General features: G+C 38.3%; 1 protein-coding gene across 4 annotated transcripts in view; it reads right to left on the bottom strand.

The window, feature by feature from the left end:
• The window catches only part of elmo1 (engulfment and cell motility 1 (ced-12 homolog, C. elegans)), a 130,455-nt gene extending 105,887 nt beyond the window's left edge, over positions 1 to 24,568 (bottom strand). For all 4 annotated transcript variants that reach the window (XM_038288665.1, XM_038288669.1, XM_038288668.1 and 1 more), the window contains exon 1: positions 24,419 to 24,568. The gene's annotated coding sequence lies outside the window, so the exon portion shown is untranslated. The remainder of the gene's footprint in view (positions 1 to 24,418) is intronic.
• Positions 24,569 to 26,602: the final 2,034 nt, after the last annotated feature.

Genomic DNA, 26,602 nt, shown 5'->3' with positions numbered 1-26,602 from the left:
TGATTAAAGCCGTCATGTGACCAGCAAAACAGACAGAAGGCTGCAATGTCTCCTGCTGTCTAAATCTTTGTTTTGATGCTAAATCAAAACTGCCATTTAGTAACTTTATTACCTAAAGTTTGTTGGACAATGCCGCTTGTGTGATCAGGACATTCCCATAATGCATTTGCAATTAGTAAAGCATTTCAAAGAACCTACTATGTACATTTCTTTGTGACTTCTGTCAGCCTAGCACTGCTTTTAGCAATGCTCTGCATCTTCTACTTTTGGATGTAGATCTAGTAGTTATGCCTGGTGTTATTTCCACCTGTTGAATCCAACAGACTGTGTAGACAAAGATTTTAAAAAGGTATGAAGAAAGAACATAGTTTTATACACAAAACCTTTAAGTTGCGAAGATGCTCCTCCCTTTTATTGAATGATCCCACAGGTTTTATATCAGCATCTATTCGATCATTAGACCCTCCTTATAAAAATGTATTATCTAACAACAATGAACCATATCTAAACACTGAATGCTGCAGAAGATTTAGACATAGTACGGGATTTTTTGTGCAAAAAAACAGTATCCCCATGCAATCTTAAAAATTCTTATAAATTCTCTCAACCTGTGTTATAATGTCCCATGGGCTGTATGAATGTCCAACTTTGCTATGCACTCAAGCACAGGATGAGTGCAAAGCTGGACTGTGTTTTTGGTCTAGGTGCAATGAAAGCGTTAAGTTGCTTCACACGTCGGCCATCTACTCGCTGTGACTGGCACAAGTGAGTGGGAACAAAGGAGTCACTGTAGTTGCCACACACACTTCTCGTTACACGTACCCTTTGGCCTGCCAGCTGTCTCTCCGTCCCTTCCATCCCCTCCATGTTCATGAATCTACCCACCCTTCCCCACAACCCCAGCTGTGGCTATACATCAAGCCTCTTCTTAATTCAGTGTGCACACACAAGCTGACCCTCCCTCTGTAGCCCCAGAACCTGGTAACACCAGAACACACTGCCCCTGCTCCTTGCCTCTGGTTTATTTTCCTTACTTCCATGTCACGCATGGTGCACAGGCTTACCACACAACCCTCCCTTCCCCTGACAGATGCCCCATCCCTCGCCTCGCCCTTTAATTTATAAAACCTCAACTTTCAACTCCCTGCTGGTTTTCTATTAATTTTTTATCTGTATTTTTTTTTTAAACCAATAGCGCCACTCATACCTTCCCTACCCTATATTTACAGAGCGACTGAGAGGCTTCATACGCAAATGGTCAGTCATACGCAGGTGCCAGCTCTCCTCCACCCAAACATTGTGGTGACTGGCCTCTACTGAAAAAAACTTTCATCTCTTCTGCAGCAAACTCAAACCCAGCTGTTTGAGCTTTGCTTGTGGATAGCCTATTATTGTCAAGTTAAAGAGAACAACAGTGGGTGGGGGCTCTGGTTGTGGAGAAGAACTGAAATTAGGCTGCAGACTGACTATTTTTGGACAGAAGCGGATGATTTAAAGAACTTATTTTTTCCTTTTATGGGTTAATTACATGCAACACACATTTATGTGCAATCTGGTTTTCATCTGTGTAAATAAAGTAATTAAAAGTACAATAAAAATCTGGGTATCTTTGTAAAATTGTCGTATTCTATCATTGACATTAAAACAGCAACATAATGCACAACGTTTGAATCTTCAAAGCCTAATTAGAACCAAATTAGCTGATAATAAAAATACCTCTTTAAAACATAAAAACAGTAGAATATTCAAGTCACCAGGTGTCATACTGTGTACTAAGATTTGGTAGTAGATGCCAAGGATATCGGTAACCAAGTAGGGATGATTTAAAGATCTAAGTCAAGTTGATTTTTGGGTTTAGTTTAGGACTCCAACCAATGGCGGAACTATCGGTAAGCAGAGTATGCAGTTGCTTAGGGGCCCCCGACCTCTTAGGGGCCCCATCACTGACACCTTGTAGGCCCCCTACAAAATTGTAAACTAGGACGTCTCTTTGCAGATGTAATGGTGCAAAAGATTCATCGTAAACCAACCTGATACTAGTTCAACTGATACAAGTTAAACACGACACCAATAGCAAAGCAGACAGTGGTATTTTTAATTACTATGTTAATAACTGTGAATAGTTCATTAGACGATTGTTAAAAAATACACTCATATAATATGTTTCAAACCGAAAGAAAGATATGAAAAGAATGATGTAATTGAGAATTTTATTTTTTACAATATGACCTGGAATTATGGGTAATCCAGAGCTGAAATTAAAAACATAACCGTTACGTACAATGTGTTAGCGACGATGAATACCAAAAACAGGTACTTAAACGAATAACAGAAAAGAAAAAGCAAAGAAGAGCTGCTGGAAGAACGGAAAAAACTTCCCAAAAAGAACCGAAGAGGGAATGGTGGACGTTGCTGCTACAATGAGTGAAGATTGCGATCAGGAGATGAATGGAGAGATGTTGTACTTCATATGGGGCCCATCCAGATAATGTTGCTATTGTTGTGTCTTTACACTTTGCCTTTAACTAACGATTATTTGGATAATTGATTCATCTTATTATTTTAATTAATTTTAACTTATTTGTTAATTTTATTTAAGGTATAGTGTAGGATTTTTGTGAATTTTTAAAAGACTTTTAAAAAGAAAAGCACACGTTTTGTAACTGCCCGAGAGAAAACGCCTGTTAAAGGCGTGCAAGAGTGTGCACGAGCCCATTTCTCCTGGTGTACACTTTGTTTAAATGTTGCTGTTTGAATCTCTCATACAAATTTACTTTCCAAAAGAAGATTTGCAATTTTTTAACTATATAAGACTCACCACCAGTATATGATAATTGCCAGTTAACAATTAATCGATTACTAAATTAGTTGCTAATTAGTTATTTCATTAATCGGATTTTCATAATTCAATGAACTGTTTTAGCCCTAGTTTAGTTGATTGAGGTGGATCTTAATGACCTTTAAATTCAGTAGCACTGAATGCATTTTTTTTAAGGAAAGGTACCATGCATGCCAAGATGAAAACAAGCGGCAGCAATGATCATTGCTGCAATCTTCAGCAACTGCTACAAGCCTAAGAGCTTAAACTCATAAAAATGTATATCTTTTTTAATTGAATTGATTTTCCTTCCTGTTTTCCACTTGCAATTCTGCTGCTTTACAATAATGCTCAATCACTGATCTATGTGGCTGAAATGTGCCTAAAACAGATCAGATAATTAGTTGTCAGACCAAAAAACTAGAAATAATAAAACAGTGCTAAAAGTCTACTAACTTTGTCTGTATTTTTATTTTGTTTTATCCTTTTACCATTTCATATCAGATTATTACTGTGACCTAAAATGCTCTGATTGTTCAAGCCTCTGTGCGCTTTTAATAAGGTAACTGTTGTTTATGTGTCACCTCTTACCTTGATTTATCTTGCAGTTAATCACTGTGCTTCGTCCAAATAACAGCCCAATTAAATAAATAGTTTATGGTTGCATAAACAGCTGTGAAATGAAATTTAAGTTGGCCTCTCTTCTACCAGCCATTAACCTCATTCTCAAGGCCAAAAAAATCTCAGTCACAACAAATGAAGAAATTGTAACTTTTTAATAGGGCTGCAACTAACCATTATTTTGCTAATCGATTAATCTGTTGATTATTTTTCTGAATAATTGATTAATACTCAGATAGCAAACGGTTCCTTAAAGAAAGAACTAAACCAGGTGAAATTCAACTTTTTCACTTGTGGAGTTTTTTTTTATCTTAAATGCTGCTCTTATTGGGTTGCTATGTCAGCTAAAGGCCTGTTTTACAGTCTCGATACTCCAGTTAACAATTCATCAATTAATGAATTAGTTAACTGTTATTTCAATAATCGATTAATCATGATTAATCCGAATAATTGTTTCAGGCCTACTTTTTAATGCAATCTCAAATTTTAGTTTATGAATTAAAATCAAGTATCTTACTTTACAGGGATATAATTCTGCACCATTAGGAATATTGCTTTAAATCCATCCAGGATACACATTTCTTTTCTAATTTTAGTGTTAATACTGTGAAATCACAGCATTTTGACTCTAGGATTTCATTCTATAACAGTCCTGTCTATTCTGGTCAGAAAAACATGTTACAATGTAATCTTCCTAAAACCATCAACAACAAATTATATAACGTTTGGCTATGCCTGTAACTCTTGACCTTTCTCCTCACACTTTCTGTCAACAGGATATGAATCGGTACTAATGCAGACAGAAGCAGGAAGTTGGTCAGCTTCCACCCAGAGTTCAGAAAAAGGCCCATCACTCATGCTAATATGTGCTTTTAATGCAAGATGTACAGCTCTCAGTGTGCTGAGTTAACACAGTGTTTAAAACAGGGCTCACTATCATATTATAGAACTTCCCTTACCTCCCTAAGCCTTTCTTGTCCAAGTGCTGTCTGTGCTGGAAAACGCAGCCAAACAAGTCAGAAACAACACTCATGCACAAAAATACAAACAAAGGGAACCAAGCCTCCCCTCTAGACAGCAAAAAAAAGAACAAACACAGCAAAAAAAAGCCCAGAAGGCAACATTAAACCCAGCCCGTCTGCCATCACAAGACCTCCATTCTCCGTTCGGAGAGCCAGTTAGCCTAGATGTAGCAGTGTTATTCTTCAGTGGAACACAGCAGGGGAGTAGAAGATAAGGGCCAGGCGCGCTGGGCAGTGTGCAACATCTGCAGGAAATGGGAAAAAATTCTAATATGAGGACAGCGCACAGCTTCCAGGGTGACATGAGGTAAGGCAGGTGGCTCACAGATGGAGGACCTGTTCAGGCCACAAACGACAGCACCTCAGCTGAGCCTGAGAAAGCCAAAACAATCACTGCTGTTTAGTCTCAGATGGCTGGAAAAACCTGTAGCTCTATGCAAAACAACAACCGGCAGGAACGATAAGAAGCAAACACTGATAAGAATAAACAAAGAAAAAAAACCTGTATCCATGACGTCTATTTTCATGGACCGGTTTATTTTGTTTTTCCTTTTGTCTATACTGACTTTAGCCTTATTTGCAACTTGCAGCTTTCACTCTTTTAAAGCAAACACAGCAAAGCTTGGTTTGTGCTTTGAACACCATTTAAAAGGTAAAAAAAGGTGAAAATATCTAGCATCAAATTCTATTTTTTTTTGTCTAAGACAACCTCTGAGAACAGAGAAGAAAAAAAAAAACATTAAGCCAAATGAAAACATGCAACAAAGACATTACTCTGCCCAAGGAAAGTAAAATATGACCCATCCATTAGCATATTGGTTGAGCCTCTTAAGATTTTTACTTGTTGATCTCTTATGTACCAGTCAAAGTTCAAGGCAACCTTCAGCAAATCTTTTGCAAAGTTAAAAAAAAAAATCCCAACAACAACAAAAAAAGCAATCATCTAGACTGTGACTGTTTCCTAGATGAAACAGAACTACTGTAGCCGCTGAGGTACCTCCAGGCTATGTGGATTATTATAGTTCCATTTGACTGGCTGTTTACCATCAACAGAAACTTACCTCAGGCTGCTACTCAGCTCAACAGTAAGAGCAGAAAAGACAAATCATGAAGCTTTCAGCAAGGGGATCTATCCTTGATGTCCTGACTAATGCGGCTGCCGCTAGTGCTCAGTGTGTGGGCAATCAGGATAAGAAACTAAGCAGTGTTTAAAATGTATGTTCAAATTTCCCATTAGAAAATGAAGACATAGTATGTTAAAGATATAGTAATGACCAGAATTCAAGAGAATAGGTGATTTATGGCAGGACACCAAAGCTGATAGCTCTGTTGCCTCAAACTATGAAAGTTCTGGTCAGTTGTGTCAGAAAACTCCTTGTGTTGCTCTGCACAGATACTGAAACAATAATTTAACATTATTTATCGCCGTGTTAAACTGTGTAGATGCTTTAATCTCCAAGAATATAGAATGCATAGTGAAACTGGCAATTCGACTTACTTCTTAATCTATTTAGCTAAGAGTTATCTTACTCCTTGAGGGCAGAAATGGCTTTAAAATGATTTACTGATGGTTGGTTAACACTCAAATATGAAATAAAAATAACCAAAAAAAAACAAATGATCATCTGGTTCAATGTAATGTACAGTCCAGACGATATTTGACATAATTCTTCATCTTTGGTCCCATTAGATATACACTGGTCTTACTTTAAGACATGACATGACAATGTACCTAATAGCACCTATTTCCAGACCAATCAGGTCTTCTAGGTGAAGCCTGAATTGTGCTAGAAGGAAGGAAGGAAGGAAGGAAGGAAGGAAGGAAGGAAGGAAGGAAGGAAGGAAGGAAGGAAGTTAACAATCATGTGAAGGAAAAAGAAAATCCCAGATCAAAATAGTAAAAAAAAAAATGAAAAAAAATCTAAATAGTTCTTTAGTAAAACAACGCATGCCAGCTGAAAAATGGTTCATAATGTGTGCTTCTGTGTACTTTGGCCCTTGGCTGCAGCCATCCTGTCCATTAAAGTGATGCATAAGACTGGTGATGGAGGGAGACCTGCTGGAGTCCAACATGCATCAGAAACTGGCTCAACCTAATGCTGGCAATGAGACCATATTTTACACACACACACACACACACACACACACACACACACACACACACACACACACACACACACACACACACACACACACACACACACACACACACACACACACACACACACACACACACACACACACACGTTGTGTCAGAATATCCTTGTGGGGACCTTCCATTGACTTCCATTCATTTCCCACTAATTTATATGGCCTAACCATGACCCTTGCCCTAACCCAAACCATTACCGACACCTACCTATCCCTAAACCTAACTTAAACTCAATTCACACCTTAGTCCTAAACCGAACCCCCACCCCAAGAAGAGAAACTTTCCTTATGGGGACCAGTTGTTGGTCCCCACAGGTACCTATGAGTCCCCAAAATGTAGCATATTCCTAGGAAATTGTCCCCACCAGGTATTAAAGACATGGCCATGCATACACACACACACACATATATATAATATGAGTGGTGGGACTAATTACAGGGTCTGTAGTCATATAATTGCAAATTATCTTATTTTAATTGAGATATATTGACAAAAAAAAACAAACCCTAACCCTTTCTACACAAAAACCCTTTATGCTCCTGATTAAATAAATAAACATATGAGCACCATGAAGGGTGACAAGTGCCACAATATAATAAAAACGTAAATAAAACCATTATTAACGAAATAATGATTTAAATCTGCCACCAATTATCAAAACTGGAATTAAATACAGAATGTATTTGAGAAATATACATAATAAATTATATTGGGCCTCAGTTAAATATATTTTATTTATTTTAAGAAATAATTTCAAGATTTAATCAATTAATTAATGTGAATAACCATAGATTATTTCAACTGTCAAGCATTCAGCAACCTCTAGAGCCTGATGTCTGATTGGCTGCTTCTTACTAAGCAAGAAAAAACATTCTTCCTTGGTTTTGTTTTACTTCAAAGTCAATATTATTGTTAAAAAAGGCAGTTTGGTATGAAATATATCTAATCAGCTTAAAAGAGAGGTTGGTCTGTTCTAGCTGCCAAAGAGACTAACACAGACTTCTGGAGACCAAACTATGGTTTCTGTAGTTTGGTTTCTGATTGAGATATGAATAATTTAGTCCTAACGGTAAAGTCTTCTGAAAGAGAAACCACAATCGGCTTCAAGATGAACCAGCAGGTCTGAGTTTCACTAAAACTGCAGATTGAACACTCATACTGCCTTTCATATCAGTGCTTCTTGAGCAAACACACATGTTTTTCTTTTCCAAAAGGAACAAATTTAGCTGCTTGAATAAACTATTTTCTATAAAACTATTTCTAACCTAAAAGTTACAACAACAACTTGTTATCAAGTGGTGACTGGATGCTACAAACAAAGATAAGGGGAGCAATATGTTGTGTGTTATGAAATCTGCAGGTTGAAGTTATTCACTAACCTGCAGATCAGTTTATGAAAGTGCACCCATTGTGAGAATGGATCTAAAGTAAAAGTGCTTTGACAGGTCAATGAGGGGAAGGCATAAAATAAATGTGGACCATTTATCGTTCAGATAAAGTAGATAAAAATCTGTTTCAAATATGTTACTTTTAGGAAAAATGAAAATCTGAACATGAAAGAGAAAATATATTTTTTATGAAAGTGCTTTGGATGTCCTCATGTGTTTTGATTTATTCAGACTCTGAAGCAGCTCCATCATAATGCAACGCATCCTCAGTCCAAGGCTCACCGTTTCCCAGCAAAACGGAATAGGCAAGTCGGTGACCTTGGCATGTTGTGAGACGCACTTCACTCCTCCTCAATATCTCCCTCTCACTCGCTTTAATGAAAAAAAAAAACTACTGTATCACGTGGCAAGCTTTAAGTTGTGACATAATGAGCTCAAATCTGTTATCTTGGGCTATACACCACCATAAACCACATTTTGTCACAACTGTGTTGATCTCAACCCAAAAAGAGTTACAATCTGAGCACCAAAGTTAAGCTTCCCTTTAACTCACAGCATGGAGGACATTAAATTTAAAAAGATGCATCTTTTTACCCAAAGTATGAATCAAAGATTATAACTGTTACTTAGATACACTTGTAAATGAGCATAACATATTGGAGAGGACATGAAAGGTAAAGACCAAGAGTGGTACAGAAGAAATGAGCCAAACCAAGATGTAATAATAAAAAAATAAATAAAACAAAAACATGATTTGACTCAAGTGCAACTCAGTAAAAGTGTAAGAACAGTAAATCCTCCCGTACTGCAAATTTTTAAACATAAAAGAAAGAATTTATTTATACATTAAAGCATTACAAATGGATAGCAAAGTACATGCACTTTACCTGATCTGCAGGCATGGCTGCTGAATGCACCAATGATCTGGCAACTGTCTGCACGAATCAGCCAATTTAAAAAAAAATTTAAAGGTTAATCCCTTTTCTGATTGAACCATTGGAAACAAAACCAGCAGCAGCAAGTAGCAACTTGCTATCTCCGGCTCTATAGAAAAACCAAAGTCAAGTTAACTTGGGTATAATTCTTCTTTTATGAAAGCCTTTTCAGCAAAAAATGTTGTTTAGCTGCTCCTGAGGTACGCCCTGAAATAAAGGGCAGCATTTTTGTGGACAAAAACAACAACGTCCATTGTAAAAATGAATGAAGAGACAAATTAAACGAAGCCTTTCTTTCTTTCTTCTTATAGGAATGAAATGTTTACAAGTTTGTGGGATTCCTATTAAACATTTTGACAGTTAATTTCATTTTTAATATTTCAAGACATGCTAGAAACCATGAAAATGCAAAAAAAAAAAAAAAGTCCTTGTCTATGCAAGGGGGAAAAAGAGATTTTCCCCCACAACATGGAGAAAATATTGCAAGTTGTCTAATACTTCCACAGTATTAGCTGCTAATGCTGGCTTATATAACATTTAGTCAGATGGGTGCATTATCTATAACTGTACATTCTCTACATTTAACTTGCATGCAGCTAGTCTGGCTTATAGCTTTTGATCCGCATTGAGGGATTAAATACAGTCAGTCACTTTGCAGAATTTAATACAATATACTTTTTTGCGTCCTGAAGCACAACATTCTAATTGCTGGGTGTATTGTTTGTTCAGGCCTCGTTTTAAAAAGTAAAATTATTAAGCAAGCTGCAAAACAGAACCTAATCGTGGGTGCACCATGAAATAGATGCTGCAGAAAAGAATTACACAGCTCATTTAACATACAGCTTTGGAATAGTTTTATTTCCAACAGTATACAGTCCTCTATAGAGGACTTTAATTTCACTCAAAGAGTTCCCTAAAAAAGTGGAGTAACATTTTCAGGACAATTTCATAGCCGATAACCACCTGAGTGAGAAGATGAAAAATAAAACTTCTCTTAATTTTCCGTATAAACCCGCTGCTGTGTTAGGCATCAATTAGTGGTATGTTTAACAACCCAACCAATATCATTCAGCCTCCTCCTAACTGGGTTTCAATTTCACTCTGAACCAGGAAGAACCCCCAGCTTGCCAGGCTTCGCTTTAAGCTCACAGCTTCTGGTCAAAAGATGAATGTTCACTTCAACTCGGCAGCTACTGTCGCATTTACAAACCTGACAGCAGCCATCGATGGCAGCTCTGATCTACTGATTCACTCAACTGTCTGTGCTTCAACTAATGCCTTTTATTCAGAGTTAACCCTTTAAGCTCCTTGGCAAATAACTGATTTAGTGGCTTTCAAAAGAATTGTTTAAAACAAATTCCTTTTATTCCTAAGGAGTTACCATGTGGTAGGATACCAACTGTTCCACAATAAAGTTGCTCAAAACAAATAGATATTCCACTTATTTTCTTTGATGGCATGAAAATAGAAGTTGGGATTTTTTTTTCAGGTCTGCAGTGTTTATAGAAATGGTTAAAAGTTCAAAACGTGAGTGGGAGCATTCAAGCATTTGTTGATTTTACAAGTTTCATGCATGCATTATGAAGATGTAAAGAAGCAAAATTAGATAATACTATAAACATTCGCTTATCCTAGTGAGAAAACTTCAGAAGAAGGGATTCATGCTCAGTCCTTTGACCTCTTCCAAGTGACAGAAAAAAAGGATTTACAAGCTGCCTGTTCATTTTCATGGATAAAGAAATACTGTAGAAAAAGGCATTGGATGTTTAAAGGGGGAAAAATTAATAATTAACCACCAAAGCAGCTGTCCATGGAAAATAGCAATGAGGCATAGCACTGAGCAATGTTAAGACATTTTTAAGGAAGCATCCACTTTATAACACACACGCACACACACACACACACACACACAGTCTCCCTTTGATGGTTATGGCTGCAGGAAATGAGCAATTAGCTCCTATTAACACAACAGCATGCACCTACAGTGCCCAGGGTTATTGAAGGCAATAGACAATATAACGACCAGCAACTGTCAGCATGACATAAGAACATAGCCGATAGCCTTAGCCTTCTGCAACAAAATCCTGGATTATAAATCATCTCAAACTTCCCACACTGTTCAGCAAAAAAACAAAACAAATGTATTTGTTTGACTAAGAGGCTCTTTCTGTAACCGTTTCTCATGGTGGGTCAGTGGGGTTTGAGGCTGAAAGGCTTTTAGCTTGGAGAGTCTAAATACCACAAGCATAGAGATACACTGTTAGAAAGTTCTCTGTGTGTTTACTGAGCTCTGCAGCAGCACCGCAGCTGGAATGCAGTGGCCAGGGCGAGCACACAAAGGGATGTGTATCAGTTTCTGGCTCATCCAGGCAGTCTTTGCGCTGCATGATGTCTGGGCAGAAAATTTACCTCAGGATGCTCAAACGGCGATATAAACTCCAAGGGAGAAGAACACATAAAGCTCTAGATACAAAGGATTCCTGTGAAATTCAAACTGTATTATTGTACCGCTAACAAAAAGGCATTATCTTGTATTAAAAATTTTTGGAAAAGCTAAACTATAATCTGAGAAGATTTTATTTAGTGGAAGAGGCAATAAAATACTTATCAGCAATTTACTGCCCAAAAAAATAGATTGGATTTATTTTTTTATAGAGGAGTAATTTTAAACAAATAATTCCTGTGTTGCTTATTCTGCTGAAATATATATATATATATATATATATATATATATATATATCTCACAGCTGATGTGAAAAACATGGGGAAACAAATTAACGCTGTGCTCGCTGTTCAACCGCTGGACATCGGTGTGAACCGGACCCAGCAGGTGCAGCAGAAGCAGCGAGTTTACATGCAAAGTCAATGGTTGACGCGCGTATAGGTGCAGCAAAAGGTCCCGCAGCGCGTTTTGAGCTGCAGGTGCAGCGCGTCGGGAGCGCGCCGCCAACGCGCTGCTGCTGCTCGAGATGGAAAAATTGAAGTTTTGCTGCTGGACGCGCGCATCAACCAATCAGAGAAGCTGATCTGGGAGCTGACAGCGAGACAGACACAGCGCTCTGATGACATATGATATTAACGCAAATGAAACGGGCTGGGGAGATGATGAAAGGCAGAGGTGTATGTGAGGAGACTAGGTGCTTTTTTTCCACGCATCACCATCGCTGCGTGCCCATCTCACAGCCGATGTGAAAAAAAAAGATGAATCAAATGAACGCTGTGCTCGCCGTTATCCCGGGGGTCTGACAAAGGAACTTCAACCGCTCGACATCGGTGTGAAAGCGGCCGTTCAAAGTAAGGCTGTGAGCGGCGTGGGAGCGATGGATGACAGACGGAGAGCACAGTTTCAGGATAAGTGGAAGGCAGCGCCGGGCAAGTTACGCCACCGTTTGCGGATGGATTGTAGATGCTTGGACTAAAGTGTCTGCTGGCTCTGTTGTTCAAGCTTTCGCAAAAGCCGGCATTATTTCTGAGGAGCCGCGCTGCACGGAAAGTGACTGACAGCGAAGAAGGGGAAATTGGCATGTCTGATTTAGCGCAGCTGTTTAATTCAGAAACAGAGGATGATGACTTTGATGGGTTTGATTAATACTTTGTAATAAATACATGAATAAAGCACAAACATACTCAGTTTTGCTCCCGCTCTATTTTTCTACCTGAAAACTTAATTCAACAGCAGCCTCTGGGCGGGTCTCCTCCTCTTCACCGCGGTGGCTGGCAGGTGTTTTTTCATCTAAATAATCTAAATCTTGCAGCTATATTTGCTGTGATCAGTGGGAATAAAGTAGTTTTAATATGTTTTTAAGTGAGAAAGGCCACCTGAAAACTTAATAATTGCAGTCAGTTCATCCAGATTATCTATTTCTGTCGGAGGCGCTCAGACCCCCACATACCAGCGGTGCACCGACAGTAAATCCCTTCAACAGCAGCCTCACACGGCGGCTGGCAGGTGTTTTTCATCTAAATAATTTACAGTGCAGGCACCAGGATACCGGCAATAAAAGCGAACATATTCCGTCGGCAGGTTTCAGGATTTTAAGTTAATTTAGGAGTGATCACAGCGCTGTGTCATCTGCGATGTGTCTGTCTCATGGCCAGCACGCAGGTTTGATTAATTTGTAATAAATACATGAATAAAGCACAGTCATACTCAGTTTTGGGCCCGCCGTATTTTTAAAATACGCAGTAGAGCTATTTAAAGGTAGTAGAGGACATGTACCTGTATATAAAAAATGCGCCCTTTAGTCCGGTGCGCCTTATGTGTGTGTTAAATACAGAAATGGGACACATAACTGAGACTGCGCCTTTTAGTACGGTGCGCCTTATGGTCGTGAAAATACGGTACTTCAACTGTTGGTTCCATTATATTAAAACATTCTAACAATATAATTAGTCAAACTGATGTAGGGAACAAGCCTTTTTGATAATGTGCACATTTCATTTTTGGAGCAGTATATCAGTTTGTGGGGGTACCAAGAGATGTGTAATAAAGATAAATACAGATAAACAGAAAAACAGATAAATCCCGTTAATCAACTATCAATGAAAATCAGCTGTGCTAAAGTATAGAAACCTCTAAAACCTGCAGGACAGCGGCCCTCGAGGACCAACTTTGGGCGTGCCTGAAGTGAGGTGTTGACTAGAGATACCTGGATCGAATATCAGCTCTGATATTGACTAATTAGCTGGATCTAATATCAGTTATTTGATAAGGGATCCGATCCAGTGTATCTTACATGTAAATGTTATTTTTGCTTCTTATTTATTAATAAATCATATAAAGTATACTTATATATGCATTAATTTGCGTTATGTCAAGGCTAAAGCTTTCACTCACATGGCAATATATATTCTCATTCAGTTGAATCGGATCAGCTTCGGATCTAGGAATGGAACGAATTGGGTGGGTGTGTCGCTAATGTTGACGCAGAAAGTCATATTGGAGTGATGCTCCCCCTACAGGACCTTTTGAAAACTACTGTTGTAAACACTGACTGCCCTTTGCCAGCAGCGCACCATAGAGCTACAGTGCTTTCACTCTGTAAGCAGGTAGAAGAAGCATTCAGTATCAAAACCAAATATCTGAAGAGGTGGGGAGTGTTCTTAATTATCTAATGTAAACTATTGTACAGTTGCCTCTCCAATAAGATGTTTTTATTTGCACTAATAAGATGATCCCTCTAAAGTCATAATTGTAAGTCCAGCAGATGTTAGCACATTTGGTATAACAGGTCTGCATCAGTTTTCATGCTTGTTTTTGATTGAGGTCTCACCACAAAGTAAAAGCATTGCCTAAATTTACTCTTCTGCAAGTTCTGCCCCGATCTAAACTTCGTTTTTCTCTTCCTCTCTTCAACCTCTTCTGACAAAGGTTTCTTTTTTTTGCAATTTTAGCTGGTTCCAAAAACACAGAAACGGTTGCATACTACTGCGGGTAGCGCAGCAAGAGGTGTGTGGCTAATGAAACCAATGGCTATTTATTGAGCGCTAGAAAGCTGTTTACCTTGACCCAGAATGAGAACAGAGCCACGAGACTGCTAGTGGCGTTGGCGGCACAGAAACTTGCAAGTGTGGTTTTCTAACCAGAGAGAGTAGGGAGAGATGACACCAACACCAGTCGTCTCATGTTCACTTAGATCACCATCACAGGGACTTAGAGAAGGATATATTAAGGTAAAACAAATGTTAAGAGCTGCTTTATGATACAAATATTAAGTATCATCATACTCAGGGCCGGTTCTAGCCCTTTCGTTGCCCTAGGCGAGATCATGTTTTGCGCCCCCCCCCCCACTTTTGCCGTGCGAAATACCAGTACTGTTTTCAGCATCTGTTTAGTGCTTCATTGAGTTGTGTTTACAGTTCCACAAAGAGTGCTGTGCGGTGAATTGTGCCTACAGTTGTGCAAAGTATGTGTTACAAAATTGCAAATTGAGTGCAAAGCAGTGTTTGTTCTTTTAGTTTTGTGAACTCAGTGAGTGGATTTGCTATAAGTATTAATAGTTTTAGAAATTGTGCTATAAGAATCAAGGTTGTGTTTAAGCATTCAGAAAAAACTGTAACTTAGCATGGAGTGATGCATAGACAAATACCAGAATAGGTTTCAGTACCTTTTCTTTTTTATTTTAAATAATTTATTACACACTCAAAGTTAGGACTGTGCAAAAGCACTTTTAACCATTTATTTCAGACAATTAACAAATTTAACACACATTAAACAAATATTAAATAAATCAATTTCAGAAATTACCAAATAACAATAAAAAATAATAAATTTAAGAAATTCTTCAACCAAGGACTACATAAAAAAGTAATTGATAAACATTAAATTAAATTTTCTGTTCCAGTTCAATTAAATCATTTGAACATAAATAGAAATGAGATAAACAAAATTTTCCTCTAAATAAAATATATCAGGTATATTTACCCTGATTTCTGACATTGATTAGTGATTAAAGAAAGGATTAACCCTCTACAAACAAAAGTGCTTTTATGAATACCATTACAAAATTAAAAGTTTGAAGTTGTTGTTTTTTTTTTTGTTCACATATTCTATGATGAAAAGCCATAACTTCATATATTTTGATGATTATTTGTACATCCCTTTTGAATACTCAATGCAGATAATCACTACAAAATATTTGATTTATATTAGTATCTTCTACCCATTCTCAAGCTAATAATATAGCACATAATTCTGCTGCATATATACTGAGAAAAAAATGATGTCAACATTAGGGATGGGGATCGTTAATATTTATTGATATCGATACCTTTATCGATACTCCTTATCGATCCGAGTCTTTATCGATACCACTATCGATACTTTTCTGTTATTTGGTGGAAAGACGATGCAACAAAATTTTTTTAACAGAACTGGTATTGCTTCTATTGCTTAACAAGTGAGCATAACAAAAACGTTTCTAGCCTTCAATAAACATGGCTAATGTAATAGGCCACTTCGAAATGACATAAAACTAACTAGAATACATTTTCACAATTGTTGGTTAATGTATTGTCTACTGTCACTTTTCATCATGTTTTTAGTGATTAGGAAAATATTTAACAAATAAATAATTGTATTTTAAATTAAATGTAATTTTTAATAAATGTTGGCATCAGTAGTTTAATTATATATAGAGCAGTATACAACTGTATTACTCATGTTTCTCGCCAAAAACAAAATTTCCCGTTTTCTTTACCTTACACTTGAACGCATCATGATAACCTAATTGTCGTTTTACTGAGCCAATCTGAACACATCATCACGCAGCACGTCTGAAACTTTATTTACTTTTCAAGCTAACTAGCTTGTATGCTTCCGATTGCAACACGGATTTCACAATTACTATTTTTAACTGACCGGACAAGCTACAAAGTCTGTTGCGCTTACCAGTGGTACTCTGAGTGGATGATTAAGATGGGCCCGACTGCGGCAGCAGCTGGAGGAGGAGTCTTTTCCGTTCAGCTATTCTCGAGTCGCGAGCAGAGTTAAGTGCCAGACTTCACTTGTTTTACTTTTAATATCTGTTTGCTTACAATTTCATTCCAAAATATTGGTGTACATGCTGCAGTGATTGACGTCACGACTTCCGGGTTGGAGGGCGCTTGAAAAGTGATCAGAATCTTTTCCGATTTTCTCTTAAATGTGAAAAAATAAATAAAAAAACGGTGGTATATCTATTTGTTCATATTTTGCTATTTATATATACGTAAGGTTAAGTCAAACTGACGGACGCTTCATAACCGGTTTAATTCGCTTTTTTTTCTAATTCTATGATTAATGGGAAGTAAGCCTAAGGGCGACGCTAGAGGGCGCCCCCAACACATTTGTCGCCCTAGGCAATTGCCTAGCTGGCCTATAGCAATCGCCGGCCCTGATCATACTGTTAAGTATGATGGAAAAGCTGTAATCCTGTGCTGCAGATTTGATCATCTTCAAATTGCAATTGAAATCTCGTCTAGGATACAGGGCATTTTTAACTATATGCATACCAGATTATAAAAACTGTTGCATTACTTCCAAAATTGGTAATCACTGAGCTATCAGGAAAATAAGCTTAAATATATGGGCAAATCGAGACTGAAATTATTCATAAGACAATATTTATCTCCTTCCATGTCTTACAGAAAACCAGTGGGATGAGCTGATAGGAAGACAAGACGAAAGGACCCTGGATTCAGGCTATGCAGTGATTTACATGAATATCACCAAAGGCAAACTGGAGAGCAGAACATGACATTACCTTGGAGATCTCTTCTCACCCACCTTTGTCTGCTTGTCTGTCTAGCACCATTCCATTGCACCTTTAGTACCTGCATGCTGTTTTAATTAACTTCATACCACAGGGAGCAATTATGCAAGGCAACATTCATCCAATTTGGAACTGCAAATTAATCTACCTTCAAGCTACAAAGCGACAGGGGCTTCAATGTGTTGAGAAGGAGAAGACAACACAAGACTTTATAGCAAAGATTTAGAATTTAACAGCCATTTTTAATTGGTGAGGAAAGAAACATGAGAAAGTCTTAAGTTAATTCTTTAAAATCTGAATTTTTAGCTGGAATAGGGCGGGGGGGGGACGGGGGCACTAAGATGAACAGATAGCAAGCAAGGCATAAATGAAAGAGAAAACAATTTGCATACCTAGGCTTCCCCTGGGAGGCGATGAATAAGAGGCAGAAAGTGGATATGAGGACTGGGGGGAGAGGGAGGCTGACAGTGTGATGGAAAGTGGGAAGAGAACATAAGAGATGGAGGGAGAAAAAAGGGCGAACTGATGGAAACACTGCAAACAAAAGGAGAGTAAGCTAATGAGAGATACCAACCTGGAAGGGGGGGCATGATTAGAGGCAGAATTTGGCAAGATTGCACTTCAGGAGTATGAGAGAAGATGCCAAACAGTAGAGCTGAGTCAGATAGATACGCATTAAAATCTAACAAGTGTTACAACCCGTTAGGCAAATGCAGGAAAGAATTCACTGCCCAAAAACTCCCCCATGTCACTTCATCTCTCAGGATTGATCAGATTTCCAGGGTTAGACCTAAATATCTAAAACAGAGAATCATTGCACAAAGTTTCAGCATTATTCATAGTTTTTTTTCTCCACCCTTTTTATGGCTTTGATATATTTCATAATGCAAGTCGAGGCTGTTTATCTCTAACCTGTCCTTTAAAGCCCTTTAAAGCAGATAGGTTGTTGGGGCTCTAGCAGTTATGGCTGTCAGAGTGAAATGTGATGCTCCTGACCGGCTATGCTGTTGAACCCATCAGAATAATGGTGTTGAAGCCCCTGCTTAAATGTGCAGTGAAGCATGGTGGCAGCAGCATCATGCTTTGGGGATCATTTCCTTTAAATTGGGAGTTGAAGTTGCCTGAATTGTTTGTTTGTTTTTGGGAGAAAAAAAATGTCTGTTTGAAAAGTTGATAGAAATACTAAGCTTTCTTGCAATCCTTAAATCGCATGCAAAAGGGAATAAAAAGTGGGGTTAAATACAAATGAATTCTGCATGTAAACTCTTAATGTCAGCCATTTTTCTTTTTAAGAACCAGCATTTGGTTTTGAAACTTTTATATCCAAACTTATGAATCTTTTTGAAAACAGTAAAAGTTAATCATTTTATTTCCATTTAAATTGAAATAATCATTGTAAGTTTAAATACCAACAGCAAACAATAAAAAACTCTTAGCAATAGAAAAAGTAAGACACCCTTTATGTTATTGGATAGGGATATATGATGCAGCATTTATGATGTAAAAAATCTAAGTCCTGATTTATTGACTGGCAAAAGTCATTTCTAGCAATGTGCTAAGGAGGACTGGCCTCCAGGTGCTTAAAGACATGAGTGCTTCAACCACAAATTACTCTAATGCAAGCAGTCAAAGGTGACAAAGACTCCTGAAGAGGTGTTGAAACATTTTCAGACAACCTGAGCTAAAGCCCAGTTTCCTCCAGTTAAAGCCTGTTTGGTGGATGCAATGACAGAGGAGTGAGAGTTTGCACAAGCATCTATAATCTGCATCCAGGTGTGATCCGATCACACCTGGACTTTGCACAATATGGGAGTGTGCACACTAAAGATTATATTGGGATGAAAAGTGACCTGTCACAGTTGGGCGACACTCTGCCAGAATGACTTAATCCGAAGTGTGTTGAGATGATCTGTTGTGAAGTGAAACCGATTTGATTTCATGCGACTCCTTTAAGTCCACAGCGTTACATTCATGACTTTTGGTTAAAATGATTCATTTAAATCCAACTGAGGGGAGTTTATAAAACATGCTGCCAAAACCGTGAGATTGATTTCAACTGGTTAACGAACGAAACTGGGAAGTTTAAGTCAAGAAGAATAAGCATTCATTTGAAATGACAATATAGGAAATAAAGGTTGATTTTCTCGGGGGGGAAAAATTAATTTCAGGTAGGTGAGGATTAAACCTACATGGTGAAAATCTGGCTAAAGAAAGAAAACATATTTAGCTGAAGCAGTCTATCACAAGCTGAATGCATGCACAGTTTAGGTTCCCATAGCAATGGGACTAACACAGTTTGTGCTGCAGCATCTCAACAGGCTTTCTCAGTGATATACAGAAGGAACTAATAATAAGAATAAACTTTTTTTTAATAACACAGTTTACATTTAAAGAAAATATCAAAGTGATAGAGCCAATACAACAATCAATAAAATAAAGACAGTGACTTTAAAGGATTTCTAAGCTCAACATGCTTCCCCAGTAGAGAACCCTAATCATGTGAAACAAAGGTTATCAGACTTGATGAAACAAGAGCTACCCACACAAAAGTGACCATAAAATTAATCTGTGCAGTTCACCCCTCGGGAGCCACCACTTAATCACTCCAGCATGTGCAGAAAAGAAAGTCACAGCCACAACTGACACTTTAACCTGATGTGCTACTTCAATAAAGAAGAAAATTACAACTTTCTTTGATGAGATCCTCATGATGGCTTTGACAGAGCCCAACCTTAGCTGATACGTGACTGAGCACATTTCTCACACTCTTCTCCCTAGTCTATAAGTTTACTTGTGTTAATTGTGTGACGGGTTTGATACTGAACAAATGCACAAGGAGCCATCCCATTATGAGTCTCATTAGTGTCTAACGGGGCATGTAAAAAGACCATAACTTCCTCAGAAGTTGCAGATATGAGCAGAGGGACACAGAGAATGGAGTGTGAAGAGGAGAAAACAGAGGGACATAGTGTGCTAATGCCGGCTGTTGTGGTGGTTTATTATCAGTTTTTGCATGTTAATTTCCTCCAAATGGACAAATAAGTGGCTGTATTTTAAGTAAAATAGAACAAACTTTACTAGTTAGTTTTAAAAAGTTTCAAAGTGATAGTAAAATAATACAGGTGCTGGTCATAAAATTAGAATATCATGAAAAAGTAGATTGATTTCAGTAATTCCATTTAAAAAGTGAAACTTGTATATTATATTCATACATTACATACAAACTCATATATTTCAGATGTTTATTTTGTTTAATTTTGATGATTACAAATGACAACAAATGAAAATCTCAAATTCATCATATCAGAAAATTAGAATATTACTGAAGACCAATAAAAACAAAGGATTTATAGAAATGTTGGCCAACTGAAAAGTATGAACATGAAAAGTATGAGCATGTACAGCACTCAGTATTTAGTTGGGCCTCCTTTGGCCTGTATTACTGCAGCAATGCGGCGTGGCATGGAGTCGATCAGTCTGTGGCACTGCTCAGGTGTTATGATAGCCCAGGTTGCTCTAATAGTGGCTTTTAGCTCTTCTGAATTGTTGGGTCTGGTGTATTGCATCTTCTTCTTCACAATACCCCATAGATTTTCTATGGGGTTAAGGTCAGGAGAGTTTGCTGGCCAATTAAGAACAGGGATACCATGGTCCTTCAACCAGGTACTGGTAGCTTTGGCACTGTGTGCAGGTGCCAAGTCCTGTTGGAAAATGAAATCTGCATCTCCAAAAAGTTGGTCAGCTGCAGGAAGCATGAAGTGCTCTAAAACTTCCTGGTATGTGGCTGCGTTGACCCTGGACCTCAGAAAACACAATGGACCAACACCAGCAGATGACATGGCACCCCAAACCATCACTGACTGTGGAAACTTTACACTGGACTTCAAGCAACGTGGATGAAGTGCCTCTCTTCTTTTCCTCCAGACTCTGGGACCTTGATTTCCAAAGGAAATGCAAAATTTACTTTCATCAGAGAACATGACTTTGGACCACTCACCAGCAGTCCAGTCCTGTTTCTCTTTAGCCCAGGCAAGACGCTTCTGAGGTTCAAGAGTGGCTTGACACAAGGAATGCGACAGCAGAAACCCATGTCTTTCATACGTCTGTGTGTGGTGGTTCTTGAAGCACTCACTCCAGCTGCAGTCCACTCTTTGTGAATCTCCCCCACATTTTTGAATGGGTTTTGTTTCACAATCCTCTCCAGGGTGCGGTTATCTCTCTTGCTTGTACACTTTTTTCGACCACATCTTTTCCTTCCCTTCGCCTCTCTATTAATGTGCTTGGACACTGAGCTCTGTGAACAGCCAGCCTCTTTAGCGATGACCTTTTGTGTCTTGCCCTCCTTGTGCAAGGTGTCGATGGTCGTCTTTTGGACAACTGTCAAGTCAGCAGTCTTCCCCATGATTGTGTAGCCTATAGAACTAGACTGAAAGACCATTTAAAGGCTTTTGCAGGTGGTTTGAGTTAATTAGCTGATTAGAGTGTGGCACCAGGGGCCATCAATTTTGAACCTTTTCACAATATTCTAATTTTCTGATATAATGAATTTGAGATTTTCATTTGTTGTCATTTGTAATCATCAAAATTAAACAAAATAAACATCTGAAATATATGAGTTTGTATGTAATGTATGAATATAATATACAAGTTTCACTTTTTAAATGGAATTACTGAAATCAATCTACTTTTTCATGATATTCTAATTTTATGACCAGCACCTGTAATGTGGAAACGGGAGCTTCAGTATACATTTGTTGCCCAACAGAAGAAGCACTTAGAATAGATCTTTTCTAGACAGGCAATTTTTTTGTTGTTGTTTGTTTAAAGGAGCTATCCTAAAATTTAGAATGCTTTCATGTTTGGATAAATTACTTTTTATGCATATGTCTGTAGCAAAGGCAAATACTTCAAGTTTAAAGTAAGCTGAGGCAACAGCTGATGACTCAACGCCAGATGAGCTTGTATCACGACGACATGGAAAGCACCAAAGGGAATGTCCACAGGAACAACAAACTACTGGACACCTTTATTATAATCCCTCTCAATTAAATCAGTGCAAAATTGACTGAATGCATTATGGAAACTTTATGACCTTTGAAGAAAACAACAAAGAGGTTTAAATGGCTGTTTTTCTAATTTTGCAAAACAACTAGCTGTGCAACAGAACGTATGTCATATAAACAAAAACAAGGAAGTTGAGTTCCAGCTGTGTCTTAAAGATTCAAGCAGCAAAGGAAGGTGTTTGCATATAAAGATAATAAAGTGCATTATGACCCCCTGGTTTATGAGCTGAAAAACGTACTGGGCAAACAGTCTATATTCACAATTCAACTGTACCTCAACTATACTGAATTTAAATTTTAGGAGTAACTTCAGATGTTTCAAGACACAAATCAAATTTCATGGGTTAGTTGATTTGCTTTTCTGACTTGAACCTTCTGATAATACATGAAATATACCCACAGGTCACCATTTAGTTATATGTCTGTTAGCCAGCATAGGAGGGAACTGCAGCATCAGCAGCATGTTTGCCCCAACACCACTATCATCAAGAAGTTCCTTTAACAGGTCCCTTTTTCACAACTACATCTTCTTCTTTGCTAAGTTGAAACATATTAGACAAATGTTTTCATCTCACCTTTTGCATATGTACTCTTAAAAAAAGACAAAGCAACTCAACCAGGAGTAAATTTTATGTTAAATTTCGTAACTTTATTCTTATTTTGCCGTTTCCATCAACTTTTTTTAATGCGATATTTCAAAAGTCACATTTCAATTCACAGCCATGAATCTATTAATGAAACTAAATAATATTAATTGAAGACCATCACCGGCTCATCCAGGAGGTCACAAAAGAACCAAGAAATACATCACAAGCACAACTGACACTATTGGTTGTAAACCTAAATAGTTTAACCTACTTTAAATCATTTCTATGAGCCCATGAAGGTAGGTATTATAAGAATGTCACCTTGATGACTGAAAGACATCTTCTGCCTCCATTTATCTGTATACTACAAGGGGTTTCAAATAGTGAAAAAAATTGCAGGGGCAAATAAAAAAAAAAAGTCTAATCAAACAAAACTTTCACGACGCCCATGCAGCACCTCCATGGACGCCCCTAAGGGTCACGGACCCCCTGTTGAAGACCTCTGGTTTAAGGTCTCAACACATTCAGCTGCTTTACAGCAATTTGAGCATTTAAGAGGCCTCTGCTGATTTTTAAGGCCAATCCAATAAAACTCTTTAAAGAGGAATCAGTTAAGAGCCACACTTTCACATCACATATTATTGTCTGACCTCACAAATGCACTTCTGGAAGAACAATTAATATTTTGCATGCTTAAATCCTTATAGACTGAATAGTTACTCATCCTTCAATATTAAAAACTGCAGCATATGTGCAATGGTAAAAAATAACTATACCATTTGCATGAATGTCGTCTGATTTCACACTAAAGTGTCTAATTATATATATATATATATATATATATATATATATATATATATATATATATGAATTAAGGATTTTTTGAAACACTGCATTAAAGTTTCTGACTAAATTAATCTGATGCATATAAGAAGACAGATGGAAACTTGTCATCCAAAGCTGTGGAGATAAAAATGCGGTGAATGCAGCTGCAGAGCCATTTGGATCAGACTGATGTAAAGGAGGGAGGAGGGCGTTTAACGCTCAGCAGCTTTCCCTTTTGGCCCACAGGAGTTAAAACCATTCATGAGGCATCTAAAGGTGCTTATAATTCCTCAATCCAAAACAACACACACACACTTCTTCAGTGAATGAGCATCGGCAGCGTAATCTTCCTCCCTCGCTGCATAGCCTACGTGCTGCAAACACGCAACTTCCACGGCCGCTGCGCACTTGTTTCACTAAAAGAAACGCATCGAGGCAAACCAACCAACAGCACTTTGATTCATTCACCGCGGCTGAAACGCGTCTGCAGCTCCGAGCTGCGGCGGCTCTGAAAACACAACAGACACGCGTGTCAGCGTGGAACAGAGTGGGGACGGACGGCGCCCAAATGCCGCTAAAGGCCACTTCACAAAGTAAGCAGCGGATGAAGGCTGGAGAGAGATCCGACAGGAAACAGACATATCCCGCTACAATGTAACCAACAAACCGGGAGAATGAAAAACAACAATAGAAGCAAAACATCGCAGATGAACAATCAGCGCAGGAAACAAAGAGGAAAACGTCAGTGAACAAACCTGTCGAGTCGAGGAGGAGACTTTTTCCCTGCGCTGCGCTGATGTCCGGACTTTGTGTGTGCGCTGCTGTGACTCTTTCCCTGCTTGTGTGCCTCGCTGTTTCCTCCCACCCTGAAGAGATAGTGCTGATGTTTCCACTTCCTCCTTTCTTCTGCCGTCTGCTGGCCTCTGAGCTGCCAGACATCCAGCCACAGAAGGAAAACCCTTATTTCACTGAAACAAACAAACACAACAACAGAACTAAAAGAAAACTGGTTAGAAAACCAACATTTAATTTTGTATTCACATGAAAATGTTGTTTTTATTTGTTTGATAATGTTAATATTAATATTAAGGTCACTTAAGGCAGTTGCTCAGGGCGGCATCAAAAAGAGGTGCACAAGCATCAATAAAAAAAATATTTAAATGTTTTATTAAAGGTATGGAGGACAATCTTTTATTTCCGTGTGGATCATCAAAATAATAGATGGTTCTCCTAATTGTCAATCATTATGGTGATATGTTTACGTAAGACTTAGACAGATTTATTTTGTATACACAAAATTGTAATATAAACACCTGACTGTATATTTACGGTTCTAACATTATTTTTTTTCTTCTTTTTTATAAATAAAATATACCATTTTACACAACATTCAGCAGTCTTATGGCAGGGTTTAACCTGCATCGGATGCTTCGAAGCCTCCTCCCAGAGGGCAGCAGGGAGAACAGTCCATGGTGGGGGAGTGAGGGATCATTTATGATGTTACAGGCTCGGGACATGCAGCACTCTGATGAAATGTCTCTAATGAAGGGAAGAGGAGCCCCAATGATGTTGCTGTTCTTACTACTCTTCTCTACTACTCTTCTCCCCTTCTTCCAGTCTGAGGTGCTGCAGCCTCAGCACCACAGTGAGACAGCTGGTCAGAACGCTCTCTATGGTATTTCTGTAGAAGGTGGTGAGGATGGGTGGAGCACAAGAAGGACATGCGGTTTTGTGCCCTTTACATTCCCATGGATGAAAGGCCGTCCGTGCTCATTGCTATATTTTTCTGGCGTATATATGTGTGGTGAGCTATGGTGTCAGACAGGCATTAAAGCTCACCCTTCTAACCGAGGCTCTTTGAAAATGGCAGAGGGTGGTGAGAGAAAAAGTGTCTACGCAGTGTAAGAGAAGAAAAGAAAGGCCTCAGAAGAGGCAGATATGCTTTGTGCAGAGCTCTCCTCGCAAAGCATTATGGGATTTGCTGTACAGCGGCCCACTGTCACTACCTGATAGTTGCGACTAACAAAGATGGAGCAGGCAAAGCAGAGTGAAGGAGGAGTTACGTGACCAACGGAGCTAAAAGCAGTGATTATCTGTCTGAACGGTCAGTTAACTGAGTTTTCTATAAAGACCACTATTTAGTCCCTGCTCTATATAGTGATTGATGGAATCAGGGTTTATAGCGGACGTTCGGGAACAGTACGCTTTTATGAGCTATAAGAACAGCAACTTTTAAACTTGTGCACAAAGAGAAATGGGCTCAAGCATGCTCTGATACATGCATTTTCTTTTTAAGTGGAGAAGGCAGGTCTTTTACAAATTTCGTGAAAATCCTCCACAATACCTTTAATTACCATCGTCTGATATACGTTTTTTTCAAATGGAGTTTCTTTGTCGGCTTTCCAAAAAAACCAACCTCTAGACTTTGTTTTCCAAGTCTGAAAATGTGTCGCCTCCCATCCAGAAAGCTTTCTCTATTCAAAATGTCTGGAGTAGCATTAAGTTCCAGATTTGTTAGATTAGCCCAACAAAAGCCTTGTTATGGCTTAGAGAACATGTAAATTAATTTAGCGCACCACTAGATGGGACTAATTGGATCATATTGAGGTTTTAAGTGATGTGTATAATTTCTCGATGGATTTCTAGGATGAATACATAGCTGAAAATCATCCTGAATCATGTAAAATTCCTTTTTTTTTCTTAGCAGCAAATTGCTGAGTGGATAACTTGCACAAGTACAACCAACAGGTATCATATATAAATGAAAAACAGAAAAAGATTTTATTTACACTTGACTTTAAAAACAAACAGTTATTGCTAAATGCACACAGCTCAATTCCAGAGTTGAACAAACCCACCTTTAAGAGGAAGGAATGAGCAGCAGAAGAACCAGGCTCGGCATGGTCACTCTGCCATAGAAATGACAATTCAAGAAAGAA

Source organism: Cyprinodon tularosa, unplaced genomic scaffold (assembly GCF_016077235.1).
Source record: "Cyprinodon tularosa strain WSP-4 unplaced genomic scaffold, ASM1607723v1 ctg26, whole genome shotgun sequence".
NCBI lineage: Eukaryota > Metazoa > Chordata > Actinopteri > Cyprinodontiformes > Cyprinodontidae > Cyprinodon > Cyprinodon tularosa.
The sequence above is the reverse complement of the archived record's forward strand: the minus strand, read 5'-3'. Positions and strand labels throughout refer to the sequence as shown.